Source organism: Phaseolus vulgaris, chromosome 11, assembly GCF_000499845.2.
Source record: "Phaseolus vulgaris cultivar G19833 chromosome 11, P. vulgaris v2.0, whole genome shotgun sequence".
In the NCBI taxonomy this organism is placed as follows: domain Eukaryota; kingdom Viridiplantae; phylum Streptophyta; class Magnoliopsida; order Fabales; family Fabaceae; genus Phaseolus; species Phaseolus vulgaris.
In genome coordinates this window covers 2457736-2475547 of record NC_023749.2, presented here as the reverse complement: position 1 = coordinate 2475547, position 17812 = coordinate 2457736, and the positions used below count along the sequence as shown (strand labels likewise).

General features: G+C 25.9%; 1 pseudogene; it reads right to left on the bottom strand.

Moving 5' to 3' along the window:
• Nucleotides 1-6703: 6703 nt before the first annotated feature.
• Nucleotides 6704-16201, bottom strand: LOC137838244 (serine carboxypeptidase-like 35; annotated as a pseudogene).
• Between the last annotated feature and the right edge of the window lie 1611 nt (nucleotides 16202-17812).

The window sequence follows — 17812 nt, the reverse complement described above, 5'->3', positions numbered from 1 at the left end:
ACGTTAAGATCGCTTGTATTTTTATTTCTATTTTTAATATTTTTTATTTTTTATTGCTTCTTCTTTTTCAATTTTATTATTTTTTAATTTTAGTAAAATAACATAAAATACGTTAGCTCCTTATTTTTATTTTTTTAATTAATTAAATTTGTAATAGTTTACATACGAATAACGGATTAAATTCGTATGTAAGAATTTTTATTTTCAATTAAATTCTATATAATGTACATCCGTATGTAATCTATTCTAAAATAAAACTTACATACGAATTAAATCCATATTTAAATTTTTTTTAAAAATTAAAAATTAAAAATTAAAAAATCATTAGATACAAATATATCCATATGAATTACATACGGATTATACGAATTATATCCATATGTAATAATTTTTTAATTTTTCATTACATACGGATTATTATCCGTATATAAGAATTCGTATGTAATACTTACGTTACATACGGATCAGAATTCGTATGTAATGTTGGAATTACATACGGATTAGAATCTGTATGTAATATTGGAGTTACATGCGGATCAGAATCCATATGTAATGTCCATTTTACATACGGATCCAGATCCCTATGTACAAAATTATATGTAACTAGCGATTTTTTTTTGTAGTGTTTTAACAATTCCGATAAGATATATATATTTAGTAGTTTAATATGAAATAATTGTTTATTTTAATTATATAATAAATATTATTAAGTAGATAAAGACATTATATATAGATAATCTCTAAATTTAATGCCGATGATAAAGTTTGTCTTTATTTGAGTACAAGTAAAAGGATAAGAATTTAGACATAGATAAAATAAGATATTTGAAATTACTTACCAAAATAACTATTTTTTCTTAATAAAAACTAATACCATGTTCTTTGTTAATTAACTCATATTTAAACAACAATATAGTCAATCATATTTAACTTAAAAGAATTATTTCATGAAAATCATTAAATCAAAATTAAACTTAAAGATAACAAATAATTAGCCACTATATTAACTAAATTAAATATTAATTTATAGATTAAAAAATTATTTATTTCTAAAATTATTTTTATTATTTATAAAAAATTATAAAATGATTTATAAATTGATATTTAAAATAGCTAAGTTTTAGCTACTAATATTTTAGATTTTAAATTAGTCTCTAAAAAACTAATATAAACTAATTTATAATATAAAGTAGTAAATAACTAAAATCTTGGTAGCTAATAGTTAGATACCAATTTATAAATTAATTTATAAATTTTTATTAATAATAGAAACTAGTTTAGATACCAATGATTTTTTTAGTTTGTAAAATAGTATTTAATTTAGTTAAATAATAGATTATTATTTTACTCTCTGAAATTAATATTTATTTAATAATTTTTGTATTTAAGTTTTTGAAAAAGTTTTACATAATCATTATATTGTAAGATGTTAAAATATTTTTTAGACAAAATAATCAATTATAACTTCACATAAGTTTAGAACTTGAAAAAACATATTTTGAGCCATATAATTTATTATCTCTTGATATAACTGATTATTTGTTAGTTCAATAAAAAAGTAATAACTGATTATTTGTAAGTCTTTAAAATCATATGTTCTAATGCTGACTTCCGAGTTTATATTACCTAAAACTAAAGAATGTGATGGAACTCAAAGGGAAATTTGTTGTAATGAAAAAAATACTTTAATAACTATACCAGTTAATTATTATTGTTTTATAATTATTATATTTATTAGTAGATTATTTAATATTAACATAATTAATAATATAAACACTATTACATTATTAATATATTTAATATCATATTCTACTATTATTTAAATTAATAATAATATTATTAGATATTATTAATTTTATAGTTTATACTTACCTATTAGTTATGATTAATATTTTTACTATTATTATTTATGATATTAGTTATGATTTTATAATTATTTATTTTATAATAATATTTTTAATATTATGTATATAATTAATATGAATAATATTATTAAAAAATTTAAAAATATTAAGATTATTTATATTTTTAATGATATTAATATTGTTAATAAAAATATTTATGTTGATAATAATATTAAATTTATTTTTTAATATAGATTGGTCGGTAAAATTCGTAGATAATGTAAAATTTACATACAATTAGAAATTTGTGAGTAATAATATATAGATAATGCTGAATATACATATTGATTCAGATTTGTAGATAATATTCGTAGGTAATACTAAAATTATTTACGGATGTAGGTAATATTCGTAAGAAATGTTGAATTTACTTATGTTTTTTTTTTAGTAAATATATTGTGAGTATAATGATTGCTATTAGAGATGTGGATATGTTGATGGTTAGATTAGGGTTTGTTTTACTATTATGGTTAGGATTTCCTTTAAAGATTGAGATTATCATCATAATTAATTACAATACACAAAAATAAAATTATAACTAAATATAATATATAAAAATAAATTTATAACAAGTTATAATTTCGTATGTTATTGATGTGCAACATCCTATTTTTATAAATTATTATGAAACAACAAAAAAATAAGTAGAGAAATGCAATTTGCTTTGACCAATCTAGGAATATTTTCCTATTAATGAATCAAAATGACACCTTTTTCATTTTAATTCAAAACAATGAATTTTATTCTTAATTTAGATATAATTATTAGGACATTAATACAATATATACATTTTATTTTTAAAATAGAGAGTGATATTTTTTCTACAATCACAACTTTTGTTTTTATAGTAATTTCCATCAACATTTGTTTCAATATATAACAATCCAAAATATATATATAATAATAATAATAATAATAATAATAATAATAATAATAATAATAACTCTGGTTCACCATATTCCTTCTATGTTGATTTTTTTTTAAAGATATTTGTCTAAAAGTTCTCAACTTTTTTCTTTCATAGGATCAATAATGGTAGAAACTGTCACTGCACAATCAATAAAAGTGCAAAGCGATTCCCTACCAGATTGTAATAAATTGAAATGTAGCTTAGGCCCTGAAGTATATGTTGCAGTCTATAAAGATATAAGGATGGTATATGTCTGAAAAAAGGTTATTATTATTTTTGTAAATGTCGAAAATAGAATTATATTGTGTAATATTTATTGCAAAAATTAAAATAAAATAAATATTTGAATGAACTTTTTATTACAATGAAAAATTGTAAGAATTTACTAATATAATTTATATAATTTTGTATGTAGTAAATTATAAAATAATAATATAAATTTAAGTATTAATAGAATAACCACTAAACTATTAAAGAGTATGATGGTATATGATTTCCATAATATAGGCTTCTTCTTCCTGCACCCCTACGTTTTTTCTCCTGCCTCCCACAATTTAAAAAATCCCAAAACTGACCTTGACCATGTATTTGAAAAAAGGCACCCTGTTGAAGTTTGTTTGATACTGTTCATCTTCTTCATTCATATCAGGCAATGGTGGAGAAGTGAGTTACGTTGTCGAAATATTGTTTGGCTTCTAGAGGTAAAAATTAAGGTTTTTTTATGAGCATTAGTGGTTATGTAGTGTTTGGAGTTACTGAAAATTGGGATCCGGTAATGATTTTATATCTGCACTACCATCCCTAAAATGCATGGATTCCTCCGCCTAGCCCAATAGTTACTATTTATTACATTTGATTTTATATCCGTTCTAGCATCCCTAAAAAAAATGGGCTCCTCCGCTTAACAGATTTACTATTCCTCACCCATGTGATACTATCTCCACCACCTATTCTAGAAAATTTGGGTCTTTTCGGCTGGGCAAACGTTTTCTATTTGTAGCCCCGATATGTTCGTAACATTTATATTTATACATTATTATGAATATAACATTTTTTTTCATCAACATTTTTTTCCAATATATAACAATCCAAAACATATATATATATAATTAGGAATATAAAATATTAATTTAATAAGAAAAAAAAGAAAAATTAAAAATATTATATTCTCTTAATATTTAATCCACATTTTACTTTGATATAAAATCAAATAACAATATATTTATTTAATTTAAAATAAAACCATATCTCCTAAATCTAATTTAAATATTTATTGTGGTGTTATTTTTTAAAATTATTCTTAAAAATCACTATTTTTCTTTATGTATGGGGGACATAATACTTAATCCATTCTTCTACTCCAAATCCTAATTTTCCTTCTTCTTGACGTCTTAAAACTTCAAAATTTGGGTTCTTTTCTTCGCCACTTCACTTAGTCTTTGCGCAGGTATGTTCTTCACAACTCTAAATGCTCATTTTCACTTGCTTTTCAGTTTTCGTATATAAAGATGAGTTTTTGTGTTGTTTTTTTTTTTCTTTAGACAATCTCAAGTTTTCAAGATTTTATCTTCCCATCTCGTTGATCTTTTTCCTAATCTACTACTGCATTGCTAAACAGGTGAAGGATGGAGATAAATTTGGGGAAACTTGCATTTGATATTGATTTTCATCCGTAAGATAATCTAGTAGCCAAGGGTCTAATTGACGGTGACCTCCACCTGTATGTTGCTATTAGAGTTGCAACTTTCATAGATAACACATTTATTTATTATTTATAATTTTTTTTATTTTTTTGTTTGAATTGATGATATTTATTGATTATGTGTGCTGCAAATATCGTTACAGCCCCCTGTTAGTGTCCCTGTGAGGTATAAAGTCTGAACCTTGTTTTTGTATCTGTTAGATACTCTGTTTGATACTTGTGAACTCACATGCATGTTGACTTTATTTGTTTGCTGAGTGTGGTTGTTGTTCACTGATAGATGCTGCTAATATGTAATCCTCTGTTGCAATTATTAATATTATTTCGTTATTTATTCTTTCAGGCAATTGGAAGTTCATGCACACACCGAGTTTTGCAGGTCTGTTTGTACAAAGGTATATTTCTGCTCTTATTTTAATTTCTCAGAATTTGTATTTAATTTGAATTCCAGATTATTTTGTATATGCATTAATAAAATTTTACATACATATCCAATCATTTCTATGATACTGGATGGTAGCAATAGATTGATCACTTGTTTTAAAATATTTAACAATCTTTGCCCAGCCCTTAAATTGATAAACCTTACTTGGTATTGCTCAACTAATTTGAAAGCCTACGAATGTAGCAAATACCAGGTCAATTATCAATCCTGTCATATCCATTTGACCACAATCCCTTTCTTTCTGCAGCACCTCACACCACATCATATCTTATTTGAATATTGTATCATTGATTCTTTTATTTTATACATGTATATTTTTAATTTTATGTTATTTTTAGAGCTATTCTGCTTAAAGTCACGACACTACTGTTCTGAGATAGTTGCAATATTGATCTTTTAGAGCACTGCAAAGGTCAGACTATTAGTATTTTCTTGATTCCTTTCATTTAGATCTTCCTTATTGTAGGTTTGGGATACCAGAGAACGCCCTTGTTGCAATTCTTTTAATGCCCATGAAGATTACATTTCAGACATGACTTTTGCATTTGATGCTAGGAAGCTTTTGACAACAAGGTAGCAAATTCAAGTAGTTCAACTGCCCCAAAATATCAATGGATATAGTCTAAATTCTTATTTTCCATAAATTTCCTTTTTGTTAGTGGAGATGGGACTCTGTCGGTTTGAAATCTTCGAAGAAATACAGTAAGTCGAATACATGTTTTCTGGTTCCTTTTAAAGCATAAATTGTCTTTATTTATTTCTTGAATTTACCTACCTTTTCTTGATTTATTGAAAGGTGCAAACTCGATCTGAATTTTCTGAAGATGTTGCTGTCTGTTGTTTTAATGGAGGTATCAAAGTTATGGCCATGAATTTACAGTGATTTTTTTTATGTTTTTATAGGACTTTTTTAAATATTTCTGGCAGAAGTGTTATTAAAAGAGTATTTTAATGAATACTTTTTATGCTTGTATTCTTCCTCATTAGGAGAATAATTTTTCTTGCTTTTGAAAACATTTTTTTTATTTCTATCTCACTTTTATAATTTGGCCAAATATATGAAGAAATTGAATTCCTAATTTGAATAAAAATGCATCCATTAATAATTTTACTACAACATACCCAAATGCTCTTATTCAATGTCTTTCTTTGTACCTAAAGGTGTACTGTGTTTTACATTTTTTTAGTGCAGTTTGAATGGACCACCTACCATTAAAGTACAGTTTTGGAATATTAGTGTCTTCTCTGAGTCACTGCTGCTCCCACTAAAGAAAAAGCCAAGACGGCCAGTGTCTTCTTGAAGTCACTGCTGCTGCTCACCTACACAATTTTGTCTCAGTTGTTGAATTTGAGTTAATATCTCTCATACGGGGAAGATTCCATAAACAAATGATTCGTTGTAATTGTGAAATACCCAATACTTTTTACATTAAACTATACTTATAATGATTGTACATTATAAAATTATTTACAAAGACATTTAGATATAGATTCCTTTTGTAAGTTACGAATATTTTTATTGTCGTTCATAATTTATTTTCTTCTTAATATAAATTCACTGCAGACTTTAAATAAAAGAGGAATACTTAAAAATGAAGTGTTAAAATTTTTTACCTTGAGAATAAATTAATTATTTTAAAGAAAAAAAAAACTTACTTCTAGGAAAAGAGTCATCAATCACATAGAATTGGGAGCTTCTTTTATGAAGCTACGGTTTTTCCAAACTAAACTAATAAAGTGTATGGGAATTAATAATTGTTTTTCATTGATCTAACAGAAGAACAGTTACAATAATATACATACAGAAGAACAGTACAATAATATACATACAAGTAGAATGAACTAGAAGCGAGAAAATGGAAGAGGTTGAGAAGAGAGGAAATGGGAGAAGAGAGAAAGTGCTGGTTGTGGTGCAGAAATTGGAACTTGGTGGCCAGCACCTCTAACAGAGGCAAAAGTAAGACCTCCCTCATACTCCTCCACCCACCCTGCCACTTCTACCCCTTCAAACCAAGCTTTCCACTCTTTCGTTACATTGAGTTTCAACTCTTCCAAACTATATTTGGTTGATAATATCGGAACTCTACCATCATAGTCTCCACTGTATACACATAAAATTACATGTCAAAATATTATAACCATAACTATATATTGAAAACAATCCATTAGTTAATTGCATACCTGTACATCCAAATACGTAAACCAACATTTAATAACTTTTGAATTAGTGGCAGCACTGTCTCTGGAGAGTCATTCCATTTCTCAATTATATCGCTTCATCATAAAACAAATCATATTACTATAGTTTATCAAATTAGTTATATAAAAAACAATAAAATATTAATATGTGGGTAATTTACCTGCAAACAGTAAATGGATAAGGCAGATTAGTTACATTTGCATGGATTGCACTCTGAACATTCTTCTTGTTGAAATACTTTCTTACATGATCATCTAGACAATAATTGTATCCCGATGATGTTAATGTATTCCAAAGAACCTGAAATGCAACAGAACAAAAACACGTATCTATATGCATGCTGAAAGGAATTTATAATACCTACAGGCTACCCAAATATAATATAATACTTACATGTTGGCTAACACCATGGGAAGCATCAACAAGTCTTGATGAATTTGGTATTTCATAATCTTTGTCTTCGAGACACAACGGTGAGTAAATATTTAAAATGTCAATATTCGTATAACATTCTAAAAACTTTACCATATTAACTTTGCATTCTTTGGTGTGTCTCTTTTTACTGAAATTACAGTGTCTTTTTATTCCATCCCAAACTTGTGTTGAGATTATTCCATGGCTCCAGGCATAATCATATATCCCTTTCGCATCTGTAACCGTATTTATCACAGCATTTCCCATCTGAATTTTGATCAAAATAGTACTGGTCAATTTAATGAAAAATTTATACCAACATTTTTAATTTATAACTTGAAAATTTATTATGTCGCAAAAAGAGAGAGTTATAAAGATAATAGGTAATTACCATGAGTCCCTTCAAATTGATGTAAGGACCTCTTTTATTTCTTTCATATATAAGGTCAGCAAGTTGTGGAGCATAATGTCCTGTGATTTAAATAAAATATTCATTAAAATACAGGTTATTCACAATTAAATATTTAAAAACAAAAAAAAAAATTAGAGATTTCTTACCTCCATAACCCTCTCCTACAATATAAAATTCGTTGGATTTGAAGTTTGGAAATTTTTTAAACCAACCAACTAAAAAATTGTAGTTATCAGAAGCAGACACTTCATCACCAAGCTCACTTAAGTCCTTGGAATTGTTAGTATAAGAAAAACCAACACCAATAGGTGAGTCCAAAAATATGATGTTGGCAACTGAAAAATTAAGATAAGATAACGAAATTATGCTTCCAACTAATTAAATAAGTAATTTAAAATAATTACAACGAGATTACTTACCTTTATTCCAAGAAAATTTGTTAAATTTTATATGCTCTTCCTGGTGGACCAATCTCTTGTGCTGCCCCAAAGGCAATTGAGGAGCAACCAAGTCCTACTCAACAAACAGTAACTAGGTCACAGGAAAGACATAGGACAAAACAACAGCACCACAAATATAATGAATTAAAATGAAGAAAAGGTTTGATCCATGCATACCTTCATTAATACCTCCATTAAGCCAAAGTACAATTGGTTTACTTGATGGATCATCTTCAGCTTCAAAAAACCAGTAAAATAATGCTTTCTCTTTATCTGGTTTTAACTTAATATAACCAGCATAGTGATTGAAATTCACTGCTGGTTGTCCTGGCAAATTTTTTACTATATCGCTCTCCGGTATCTCGTCTTGGACGACAGAGTTGATGAGAAGGGAAACAAACAGGGTCCAGAGTGCAAGTGTGAAGAGTGCAAGTGCCATTGATGAGAGGTGCATTTTGTTCGGGGGAGCTGTTAGGGTTGGAAGCTCGATTTCAAATCTACAGCTTTACCCAATCTCGATTACGCACCTACTGTTGTTGCTGCTTCTGCCTTTACTCCACCACCGAACCAAATATGTAAAGGCTGTAACATAAAATATTCAAGCAAATAAGACACTAAGAACTGTTTTGGTGTTATGTATGAAAGAATTGAACAACAAACATTTTTACATATGCCAAAAAATGACTTAGGAATGTCGAATATAAATTTTAAAGAAAGACAGAACTTTAGTCTTTCAAGTATCCTATTTGCCCTTCTAGTGTTATCCACACTTAAGGATGAATTTGCACATCCACACTCAAGCTTGCAAATAAGTTCAACTTCAGGTTTGAGGTTGAAGTTTTTAGAAGTCCGAACTAGAATTGTCTTAAGATTTTAGGCATCATCACTTTCATTCTAAATCTATAGCACAAATTTACAAGTCGAATGTGGCTCTTTTTCAGTTCAATCCCAAGCCTCTCACATATTTGTTTACAAAAAACACCCAATATATTCTAAATGAAAAGGAAGCAATATTCAAATTTAAGGAAGATACTTTAATAATTATACCAGTCAATTATTTTTTTTTTATAATTCGTCACACATGGTTTATACAATTTTTTTAGTTTCATTTATTTGTTTGTTTTCTTGTATTGGCGAAGGGTTCTCTGACGCTATGTTTTCTCTTATGTTTTTGCTCTCATGCTTCATCTCGTCTTCTGCGAGCCTTCATTGTCTTCTTCGTGCCATTGTTCGAATTCTCTTTCTTTTTTACCATTGGTTTATATATTTTTTTCGTTTATCTTATTTGTCTGTCGGCGCTGCCTTCTCAAGGTTTAGGGTTTAGAGTTTTAATTTTTTTTTTAAATAAGAATGCGCCTATTTACCATATCCGCATTTATAAATGGCATTTAAGAATGCGGTTAAATAGTCGCATTCTTATCTCTTGTATTTACGATTACGTGCGTTATTTTTTTTAACATTTGTGCGCACCAGTGAATCCCCATATCTTTTTCTTTCTTTGATATATTGAAAAGAAATTATTAGAAGGTTAACTATACTTTAAATTATCATAATTCAATAATAAACACTTCACATAGTAATCCTAGATATACATCTTTAAATCAATACTTTTCATGTTTTTCTAATATATTACTATGCTATAAAAATTAATGTAAAAAAATAATCTTTTTTAATTGATCTAGCTAATTTAAATCATAGAAAAGTTTTGATATAAAAAAAAAACTTTTCACTATTTAATTGTAATTAGCATAAATTCTTTAGATATTTATGGACATCTTTTAATTTCATTCATATATTCTTACAGTTATCAAATAGTTTTCTTATATATAAAACTAAAACTAAGATGATTAAATTTAAGAATTAAAAGACAAAAAAATATATAATTATATTACATTCTTTTAACAATTGCGGTAAGATATATATTTAGTAGTTTAATATGAAATAATTGTTTATTTTAATTATATAATAAATATTATTAATAGACAGACATCATATAAATAATCTCTAAATTTAATCCCGATGATAAAGTTTGCCTTTATTAGAGTACAAGTAAAAGGATAAGAATTTACATATAGAAAAAATGAAGATATTTGAAATTACTTACCAAAATAACTATTTTTTCTTAATAAATTCTAAGATCATGTTCTTTGTTAATTAACCCAGTTTTAAACAACAATATAATCAATTATATTTAACTTAAACGAATTATTTAACTACAAAAAAAATCATTAAATAAAAACTAAACATAGAGATAAAAAATAATTATCCACTATATTAACTAAATTAAATATTAATTTAGAGATTAAAAAACTATTTGTATCTAAAGTTGTTTTTATTATTTAATAAAAAATTATAAAATAATTTATAAATTCATATCTAAATTAGTTATCTAAGATTTAGCTACTAATATTTTAGATTTTAAATTAGTCTCTAAAAAATTAATATAAACTAATTTTTAATATATAGTAAGTAGCTAAAATTTTGGTAACTAATAATTAGATACTAATTTAGAAATTAATTTATAAATTTTTATTAATAATATAAAATAGTTTAGATACCAATATTTTTTTAGTATGTAAAATAATATTTAATTTAGTTAAATAATAAATTATTATTTTAGTCTAAAGTTAATATTTATTTAATAGTTTTCTTATTTATGAAATTTATGTTTTTGAAAAAGTTTTACATAATCCATTATATTGTAAGATGTTAAAAAAGATTTAGACAAAATAATCAATTATAACTTCACATAAGTTTAGAACTTGAAAAAACATATTTTGAGCCCTATAATTTATTATCTCTTGATATAACTGATTATTTGTGAGTTCAATAAAAAATAATAATTGATTATTTGTAAGTCTTTAAAACCATATGTTTTAATGCTGGCTTCCCGAGTTTATATTACCTAAAACTAAAGAATGCAATGATGGAACTCGAAGGGAATTTTTTTTAATGACCAAAAGATACTATAATAATTATACCAGTCAATTATTATTTTTTTATAATTATTATTATATTTATTAGTAGATTTTTTTTTAGTAAATATACTGTGAGTATAAGGATTGCGATTAGAGATATGGATATACTGTTGGTTAGATTAGGGTTTGTTTTACTATTATGGTTAGGGATTATCATCATAATTAATTACAATACACAAAAATAAAATTATAACTAAATATAATACATAAAAATAAATTTATAACTAGTTATAATACGCGGAATCATTTGCATATCAATATAATTATAATGCACAAAAATAAATTCATACAAACACAAAAATAAAAGAACAATAATTTTTTCAATATTTTTCAATAAAAAACAGACTTCTGCAAAAGTAAAATATAACGATGTTAAAAAAAATAAAAACACAAATCCATCAACATTTATGTAAAACATAATTATGTTCATAAAAAAAACTAAAACATAAATGAAACAACACATATCATATATACATATTTAAGGAATATAAGCATGTTCATAAAAACAATCCAAACACAAATCCAGAAACACATGTTGGGTCCGAACACCCAAGAATCAACAGCAGCTAACCAGCAACTTCAAAGCAAATAAAAAAAAAAAATACCAGATGGGAAGTTGGAACTCGTCAATTCTTCTGCAGTGCCAGCGGCTCCAACCTCCACAGTTAGCCAAACACAGTTGCTGCAATCACCATCAAAACACACATTTCACAGACCTTGAGTGTTAACTTCTGGACTAACTACTTCCAAAACTTAACTCATTCATTAATTTCAGCTTATAGTGAAAATATATCCAAAGCATTAAACAAATTAATTAATAACAAATTAAATATATCCAAAGCAATCGCTCTTCACATTCCACACTTGCGCTCTCTTTCACTCTCAATTACAAGATAGAGTGATAGGGAAAAGAACCCTAGAAGATGAAAAGGGAATAGAGAAAAGGGATTTATTATGTGTCCCGTGAGTTTTATCAGATCTCACTTTCATCTTCTGTTATGTGTCTCTTTCATCTCAAATATGGTTAGCTATCACTTTTCACATACCCTACTTTTTTTGTTTAAGTTTTGTTGTTTTCTACTCTGTATGTGCCAAAAGCTTTTAAAAGATCCCACTTTTACCTTTTCCCTTTCATGTTTCTTGCCAACCACAGCATACCTAAACGTACAATCAATTATTTTATCACATTATTGCATTTTCTCTCTTCAGATTAGCAACAGAGAAAACAAAATCTAAATTTTTTTATATTGATTTAAATTAGATTTTAACATTTTAATATTTTAATAGATTTTATCACATGTCCTATTTTTTGTTGTGAAATAACATTAAAGTGGATGAATTATGACTTGTGAAAAGTTGCTTCCGCCACTAACCCTATTTTTTCTTTCCATTTTTATTACGTTTCCTACGGCTTCCCTTCACTGCGTTGTGTTGTTGGGCAGTGATTCCACAGTGTGATGCACGTGCCTACTACTGTTCTCTTTTTTATTCTCCTAAGTACGATACCAACCAGAAATAGAAATACAAGCTTCTATTACTTTCTATGTTTGTCTCTGTGCCACAAAGAAATAACCAACCAAATGATTTCCAATCAAATCATCAAACATCAGACTTTAAGTAAGTTGTTATAAATTTTTAAAACAATTACCTCCAACACGTTTTTCAGGTTATACGGACACTAATATTCCAAAATTGTACGTAAGTGGTTGGTCCATTCAAATTGCACTAAAAAATGTAAAATGTTAACTAAAGCAGTAGCAGTCTAAAGCATACATTAAAATAAGACATCTACTTGTTGGCTTCTCCATTGGATTTAAATATTTAAACTCGTCTTTTTTCTTTCTCACTTCCTATAAATTGGAAAGATGAAAAGAAAAATTATTATTAATATGAACAGAAAGGAAAAAAAAAATCTTAATAATTTTAATATTATTTTTATTTTTATTTTTCTTTATTTATTATTGAATAATTTTAATTTATTATTATAATCATATCATTTTATTATTAATATTATTATTTAAATTTTTATATTAATATTCACTTTTATTAATATCTTATAATAATATGAAGACAAATGAAGTGTAACTGGGACAGTTAAGTGTTTAGTAAAAGATGAAGAATCTTTGTACCAATATTAGTCTAACATGGTAGAATGTTTCACCTTTTAAATACAATTTAATTTAGATCACTTCTTTTTGTTGTGGCCTTTAACTAGACTCTCAAGAAATTTAAATTTCAACACGAAATTAATTTTAATATATATATATATATATATATATATATAATTGAATCATATGAATAATTAAAATCTCAAAGAGATGAAATATAAATATAAAATTAACATTTTTTAATACAATAACGTGTTACAAATTACTCAAATAATTAAATAATTAAAATATTTATTGTAACTATATATTGGCCCACAAATTTGGAAGGATAATTCGATTCTTTCGAACGAAACATGGAACTAAAAAAAATGAAATGATTGTTTTTTTCCACATGAGCACTGAATATATAAGAAAACAGTATAGAGAGTATGTGGGTGGTTTTTACATATATTAGGCTTCTAGTTGGGCAACTTCATTGAATGTCACCTTACTTTTTTTCTTTTCATACTTAATGTGATCTTTCTTTTCTCACAACTTTTGACAATATTAATATACGTTTAAAATACATTGATACGAAGTAGTTTAAGTTTAGAAACTTATTTGACGTACTTTCTCTTTTTAAAAATGTTAGTTCAAATAAAAGTTAGTAATAATTTGTTTTATAAATGATAAAAATACAAACAATTCAAATAAAGAGTTGACATTTTATGTTAATAAATATATGTCAAAGAATTAGATATAAATGAAAGCATTTGATATCTTATCCAAGTTAAGAAAACAAAAACTCCTAAAAAATGTCAAAGAATTTATGGTAAGTAGAATTATATACTTCATAACTTTTTTTTCCCTTTTTTTTGTTATATCAAAACTTTTATATAAATTAAAAATGAAATATTTTTTTACATTAATTTTGATATCATTGTAATAAATTGACAAAATGTGAAACATACTGATTTAAAAATATCCGTATTTATAATTCTTCTATCATTGTTATTCAACTATAATCAAAGTATAAATTATAATTCACTTTCTAAAAAATTTTTGAAAAAAAAAAGATTTAAAATGATTGTTTACTTTTTATAAACATATAATGTATATTCCATTGAAATCATTTTTGGAATATTTAATTAATGTTTAATAATTAATATCCTTATTAAATATCTTAACATGTGGTATAATAAATAAAATATTATTTAATTATAACTTTTAAATAATATATCCTAGTACATATTTTTATGTTTTTATCTTTTTAATGTGATTGTAAAATTTTGTTTGTTAGTTGATTTTTATTTTTATCTTTTAATTTGATTGTTAGGTAAATTTAACTTGGTTGTAATAACAGTATTCTATATTCCAAGTACTGTATTGGAGGTTTACATTTACATTCTTTTATTTGATGTAAAAAATAACAGTGATCAACGTATAATTATTACCTTACTTAATTTATGTTATTATAAAAGTATGAAGTTAAAAAAATATAACTATTTTTTTAAAAAAAGTAAAAAAATAAAGAACAGACATGAAATTGTCTCAAAAGAAATTGGTATTAGTTGGAGAGGAGTCAGGCAACAATGTAGGTCTGTTAAAGAGGTGAAATCTAAAAAAGTTTTGGAAGAAACATGAAACTATGATGTAGTGTTGGAATTATCTGAAATTTCAATTTGTGTTAGAGTAAAATGAAATAAAATGTTCACGATATCTCTTACAAGAGGATCCACGTATTTTTTTTTATTTGATTAAGAACTGATTCATTGAAATGGAAAGAATAATTCTGACTATGCAAAACAACTAGATTGTTCTCTAAGGAACGAAAACAAACAGAAAATGGAAAGTAAAAACATGAGAGTGCTTAGAAAATAATTTTTGAATACACTGATAAAGCTCTCTGTCTCCCAGATCAATGAAAGCAAAGCAAGCTACATACAAATTAATTTAATACGATTATTATTATTTTTATGTTTAGTAATGGTTTTGGTCCTAGGATTCTAATTTTGGTTTCTAAATTTTAAAAGATTTATAATTTTATAGTTTCAATCTTTAAATACTAAATATCTTAATTTAATTGATTTTATGTGGTTTAATATTATAGCAAAAGATTATTAGAATAATAATAATGTTGTTTAAGTTAAGTAGTTTTATTTTTTATTTTCTAAATTACTAAACTTGGAAAAGAATAATGTATAATCTTTAATGAAGAGATGCACATACATAAACCGCGGTGGAACAACAAGATTTTTATGAGAACACATCATCTGCAACATGGATCGTTGAAGATCTTAACCCAAAGAATATTTTTTAAATTTGAGAATTCATAACCTTAAAAGGACAAAAAAAAAGGAGAAATGCATTTAAACTAACCTCCTTGGGACTTCCTGATAAGATGAACAAAGTGTCTCCTGTAAAAATTGACCCAGATCCAGGAAAATAGAAGATGCGGTTGCCGTCTATGGTGCCGGAGATGCGGTTGCCGTCGAGGGAGATTCCGAGGAGGTTGGGGAGAGAAGAGAGGGAGGGAGGGAGGGAGTGTGCCAGAGACGTTGGTGTGGGTGATGGAGAGAAAACGGAGTTTGGTGAGTTAAAATTGAGGTAGGGGAGGTTGGCGACGGAGGAAGGGATAGGGTAGGGTTTGGAGTGTGTGTGCTTATGCCAAGTTAAGAAAATGGTATATTTATTGATTGCAGGTGTTGTGGTGATGCATTGCAGGTGAGGCTCAATAAATAGCACTCTCACTCTCTCTCAAATTAAGACCATGTGGTTGCTTATGCCAAGTTTCCTTTCACCTATGTAAGCTACTGCACAGCTGCCAATCATGTATGGCTTTTTCAGGAAAATGGTCTATTTATTGAGCCTCACCTACAACACTACAGTTGCAGTTGCACCTCACACATCGTCTCTCTTCTTTATCTCACTACATTTTAACATGCTATGGGAAATTAATAATGGAGTGCAGCTATAGACAACCTTTTACCACAAGCCAAAACTTTTCATTCTTCTACTCTACTCTTCCCAATTATTACGTACCATTATTCCAAACACAATCACATTATTATGTATAAATAATTAATAACCAAATGCTAAACTCACTAATCAATATCTGCATGCATGCTCCCTTTTTCTTTAGTCACTATATTCAGGCCTTTAATTTCTCAGCTTTATTTATCAAAAATAAAATATTTATACATAATAATGTCTGCTGGAGAAACAAAGCGTACGAACTAGGGTTTGGTCTCTCAATAATACACTCAATTAGGTAGTCCTCGACCCTCTTAGTCTGAGCTCTTTTATTAATATGTACTAGGATACTACATCTTAAGATATTTAATAAGGATATCAATTATTAAACATTAATTAAAATATTCAAAAATATGGTGATAAATATAATTTAGCAGTTACTAGTTAGAAGATACTATAAATTCTTTTTTATAACCATTTCGTTAAAGTAACTTTTTTTTTAATATCTTACAGTAATATATTACTTCTTTTAGTATTTCATATAGCAAATAAAGAATGAATATTAAAATATAATTTTTTAATTAGAATAAATTTAATTATATAAAGGGTCAAAAAGTCAAGTTCCAAAATTATTATAAAGTTCAATATGATGTGTGTTTGTTAATATTCATAAAATTGCTTATTGATTTTAGAAATAATAATAAGTAATAAATTATCTTAATACTAAATAAATTTTGTTTTAAAACACTAAATATCACATATTATACTAGGTATATATTGCCATAAGAGAAATATAGATGTTTTTAATTTTTTTAGTATTATTCCTAAAACATTTTTATTTGATGTATAACCCAAAACAAAATGAAAAAGGCATTTGAGTAGAAAATAGTTTTGTAAAAAATAAATATTTGAACATATAACAATACAAATACAAAGACATGACATGTGTTATATGAGAAAATTGTATAATTAGATGAAAAAATTGTATGTGAAAAGTTGTACAATAACATTTAAAACAAGAAATGTACATACTGAGTTTATAATAATTTCAGTAATGTGGTGTTTATTTATAAAGATATCGAATAAATACAATTTAAAAGTGTGAAAAATAAAATAAAAAACATAAAAAATAAGATAAATTTAATATTATAAATCTTTTTCTTTATTAAGAACTCATACACTATATTAGATTAGAAAGAATAATTGTGATGATAAAAAATAATAAAAAAATGGTAAACATCAAAATAAATTTTGACAATTACTAAAAAAATCATTAAATAAATTTTGGTAATTACTAAAAAACCATTAAATAAAAACTAATTAAATAGCATAACTTTTGGGCTAGCC